Genomic DNA, 5,327 nt, shown 5'->3' with positions numbered 1-5,327 from the left:
ACATGTATATGTATGTGTATATATCTATATATATATATATAGTACCAAACTTACACATAAAACTGGCCGGTAGTCTTCTTTCTACATAAAATAATAGTAATCATTGTAAAGGACAACTTAATTTAGATGCGTTTTCTTCCCTGGGCCAGTTTGTAGATGCATTGGCCTCACGGCATTAACACACATGACTTGAAACGAAAAAGCTTTTTCATTAATAAACATTTATCTCAAACCCGCCCTCTACATTATAATTATACTAGAAAATAAAAAGAAGAAGAAAAAAAGATACAAGCAAAGCAAAAAGAAAGTAAGAAAATCAAATAGATCGATCAAGCTTAAGATCTTCATAATTTGCATTTATTGTCACATATATATGATCATGATCATCACCACTTGAGGCTAAGTTTTCTTTTTGTTGTCATTTCTTGTTTTCATTTGAGACCGCATGCATAATAGGACTATCAGGCCTGTACTTGTACCTCTTAGCTACCACTAAGTAGATAGAGAAGTTGATCAAGCTCAATATAGAAAGTAACCAGTAGAAGAGATTCAAATGGTTTCTGTTGATATTGTTCCCTGCCAACCAACCTCCACTTCTGGTAATATCCTTTGTTGCACTGTTCACTATATTAACCACTATGGTGCTGAGAAAATACCCTAGAGCCATGGAGCTCCATAGGAAGCAAGTTGAAATGGATTTCAGGCCTTTTGGTGCCTCTGAATAGAAAAACTCAAGGAGCCCCACGTACGTGAAAAGGTCTGCGATCCCAAATATGAAGAATTGAAACGATAGCCAAAACGTACTAATGGGCAATGGCTCTTTCACTGGGATTGCATCGAGCATATTACTGTCTCTTGCTACGTCTTTTCGCTTTACTTCCATTATTCCAGCCACGGCCATGGAGACGGATGACAGAATTAGGCCAACTCCTATACGTTGCAGGTGGGTGATGCCGGTGGGGATGCCGGTGATTTTGCGTGCAAAGGGAACGAAAATCCTGTCGTAGGCAGGGATTATGACGATCATGAATACGACGGGGATGATGGGGAGTGAGGCTGGTGGGATGTTGAAAGACTTGGTGAAACTAGTGTCCATGGTGAGACCTTGCTGGATCGAGAACGTTTGGAGCTGAGCCAGGCAAAGGGTCATGATAATCGTGCAACAAAAAATTGGGATCATGCCTAGTATTACTTTGGCATTTTCCACTTGAGTCACTCTGCAAAGTTTCCATGGGTTTGGAGCTTCAGGTCTACCATCCTGCCCTGTAGATGTTGGTTGGACGGCTGCTTTGTCTAAAAACCTGCATGGGATTTTAGCATGAAATGTTAAAGCAAAGAGGAACAAATATATATAGGAGAGCATGCAGCTTTCTATTGGTGCATGAACTAACTGTTCTCCCTTGCGATGGATATAAAAGAGAATTGTGCAAATTCTGGAGATGCAGAGCCAAAAAGAGACACATGTTGTGTCAATCTATGTGCAAATTAGTTCAAGGTTGGGAGAGAACCTGAAAATGTCTCTGTGAGGTAAGAATTCTGCTTCCAAAGCAGCTTCCTTGTCCTTTTCAATCTCATAGAGATCTGTGGGGTCCTCAGGAAGGTGAAGATTTCTGTTGCGAATAGCTGCAACATAGACCTGAGAAAAAGAAGAACCATGAGCAGGATACTCAGGAAACATTGATCAAGAACTAACAGATAATAAGAGCAAGCACTAAGCTTGGTCTTAGTTGAAAGGCAGAGATATTATGCACAACAAAAGGTGCTCCTGTCTTTAGGAACAAACCAAGATATTGATACAAGGGGTTTAACCAATTATGCTAACCTGTATAATTTCAGTGATGGGGCTATTTCCTTGAATCACTTGTATCCTGTAAATTGGTAGTCCCGAAGCAAAGACAATCACAGCCAAGAACAAGGCGATGGAAGAGATCCCAAAGCCCCAGTCCCAACCTCTATTATCCTGGATCCACACAATTAACGTTAAGCTAATAGCACCACCAACACATACGGCCAGTAAAAGGCCATTGAAGAAGCTGGACATCTGCCTTGCTTCTTTTGGGTCTTTTTCATCAAATTGATCAGCTCCATGTGATGGCAATGCAGCTTTGACTGATGCCGACCCAGCAGCAAGCATATACAGACCAATAAAGAGGAGGGCAGCATTGGCACCATCAATTTTCTCACAGCGAGAAGCTGGATCAAAGATGTTGCAAACTGGGGGCTTTAGTTTGGGATAGTGAGCTTGTACTGCTAACAATGCTAGTCCCTGATAAACAAGCATGCGAAACAGAAAGTAAAAACCACAGTTAAATTCTTTTAGAACAGAGCAAATTAAATATGAATAGAAAAAATGGCCAGTCACTCTTAGTCCATTGCCATAATCAGTACTGCTGTAAGTTCTATAATTACAGTTCATTGTTGTTTTGGTCAGTTTGAAATAGACTTTAAATCATCGTTTGTTTTCGCAGATGATATGAGATGAGTTGAGATTAAAGTTAAAAGTTGAATAAAATATTGTTATAATATATTTTTTTAATATTAATTTTTATTTTGTGATTTGAAAAAGTTGAATTGTTTATTTTATTTTGTGTGAAAATTTAAAAAAGTTATAATGATTAGATAAGATGAGTTGAGAGGAGTTATGAAAACAAACCATGATTCTTTTGCCCACTCTAACCTCTCCCTTTAAAAAGCTTTCTTATTGCATGTTAAGATATAAAATAAATAATAAAACCCTCTATCAGCTTAAACTTTTGCGACAAATGATGATTTCACATGGTATCAGAGTATAAATTCTGAGTTCGAGTCCTGACTCTACACTCTACCTTATTTAATTAAATATTTCACATGTTGGGCCACCCATTGAGGAGAAATTTAGCCCACACGTGAGAGGAGTGTTAAAATATAAAATAAATAATAAAATATATATCTTCCTATTAATTTAAACTTTTGAAACAAGTGGTAATTTCACATTGTATTTAAGAGAAGTGAGGAGTTTTGACAGAAGTATACGGCTTAGATATTTGACACCAATGAAGATGGATATATATAAGCTTTGTAATTAAGCATACCAAAAACTCGAGGCTTCCAGCAAAGACAACAGTTTTAAATCTGCCAATGTAAGTATCTGCAAGGAGAGCTGCCAGATTGGAGAGAATGTAAGCAGTGCCCATGTAGTTGGTTAGCTGATTAGCAGCCTCGGCAAGTTCCATGTGCATCACCCTATTAAAATATGTCACCAAGTTCACGGCCAGTGCAAAGGTTGCTACGTGCTCAAAAGCAAACGTGGCTACAACATCATAAACATTAATATTCGTTAACCACGAAATTTAAGTCATGGCCTACAAAACAATTAATATGGATGATGCATGATCTTCTTATAACTGGCAATATCATATATACACAACCATGCATCAAGCTATATATCTTTCTATTTATACAAAACCAAGTTGAGTTTTTACGTACAGAGTATGAGCAACGAAGTTCTGGTTCCTCCATGTTTGTACTTCAACGCTTCTCTTCCCTTCCAGTCGACCTTTCCTTCAACGACCAGCTCTGGTTTCTCCTACATATGCACCAAATTATGACAATACGAAAGAAAGTTATAATGAACCTAAAGCAAGAACATATATATATATATGTATATATATATGCATGAATGTCATGAGCACATTGAAGAGATCAAAAGCAAAGTACCATAGATAGCTAGCTACTAGCAAGAGTCTATCTTGATCTATTGCCTGGTGCAAAAGAGCACTTCTAATGCTGAGATGGGTACGTTGAAAATAATGAGCGTCATTGGTGTATATATAAGGTGCAAACGCTGTGAAAAATGGCCAGATTGACCGAGTAGTAGTGTTGCTTGTTAGTACCACTTGTTATGACCACAACGCCCTTATTCTTGTTTGATTGTAAATGTATTTTATGCCGAGAATTGCCGTCTCCTTGAGGGAAAGATCCGAAGGATGCTATCAGCCTACCTTTTTATAATATACACTTCAAATTAGATAATTGTAATATTTATGTACTTTTTGATTGAAAGTAACGCTCCCAGGTCCCCAAACGTTTTGGTCGTATTAAAAAAGATTAATGATCTGTATGCATGATGCATGCATGATGTGTTATAGTTATTTATGTATTTTCTTAAAATAAGAATTAAGTTAAGTTTCGACATTAAATATATTTAATTAATTTTTAATATTTAACTTTCATATTCTTTAAGTTTTTCTAAGACGTTCTATTTTTGTTTCCTCAATTTTACCCTTTTACCTTGACATATTATAGAAATATTTTTGGTCACTTTTTTCATTAAATCAAAATTTGCAAGATTTCTGACCACTAATCAAAATTTTTACTCTAATTGGTCTATTCAATATAGAGGTCGTGCAGCAAATGGCATAGCTCATGCTTTGGCTAAATATGCATGGCATCTTGATGATGTATCTCTTTGGTGGAATTCAATTCCAGTTTGTATGTATATCCTAAGCTATTTGGGTTGATTCATCTAATTTGTAATGTAATTTGAATTGATGAATAAAAGTATTCTGTTCTTATAAAAACAAAACATGAAAATAAATTAGAGTAAGAGATATAACTAGAAGATCAAGTTACTCAATCAAGAATTTAGAAATCAAAATGCTAACGTTGACACTCTTTTAAGAAATATCATATTTATTCTATAATGTCTGAGGTTGATGTCTAACATCCGCTCAACCAACTTGCTCGAGTTGAGTCAAGAGATTCAGGTCGAGCTTAACTTGTGAAATTATCACTTATATGAAAAGTTTAAGTTGATAGAAAAGTATAGATTTTATTATTTTTATTTCTATTTTAACATCCAAATATTTAATTAATCAGGTTAAATATAAAGTCAGAGTTCGAACTAAGGACCCAGCTTGTTTTAATATCATGTGAAATTACAATTTATCCTAAGTTAATCATATGTGATTAAATAGATTTTATTATTTATATTCATGTCTTAACAGAAGTTACAAGTATTGTTACTTGTAGTTAGATTTATCTTTTTTCACATTATTATGTAATTTTTGTTGGGGGGGACAATTTGTATTCACATGTTGTGTTCGTATCATTTCAAGTCATGGACATTCGACTATAGGGATCAATTCGAACATGATCTATTAAACTAAACAGGTCAGAACTTCAAACCCTAATACGATCCATTTAAATGACGGGTTACACGACACGATATGACCTGTTTTGACCAATTTAATAATTAATTAGAAATGAGTTAACACGACACGCGTACTCATTTCAATCCACTTCAATCCATTTTATGTAAATGAGTTGAACTGACCTGCATAACCCAT

General features: G+C 35.6%; 1 pseudogene; it reads right to left on the bottom strand.

Moving 5' to 3' along the window:
• Positions 1-418: 418 nt before the first annotated feature.
• LOC108980775 lies at positions 419-3,571 on the bottom strand (annotated as a pseudogene).
• Positions 3,572-5,327: the final 1,756 nt, after the last annotated feature.

Source organism: Juglans regia, chromosome 4 (genome assembly GCF_001411555.2).
Source record: "Juglans regia cultivar Chandler chromosome 4, Walnut 2.0, whole genome shotgun sequence".
NCBI lineage: Eukaryota > Viridiplantae > Streptophyta > Magnoliopsida > Fagales > Juglandaceae > Juglans > Juglans regia.
The sequence above is the reverse complement of the archived record's forward strand: the minus strand, read 5'-3'. Positions and strand labels throughout refer to the sequence as shown.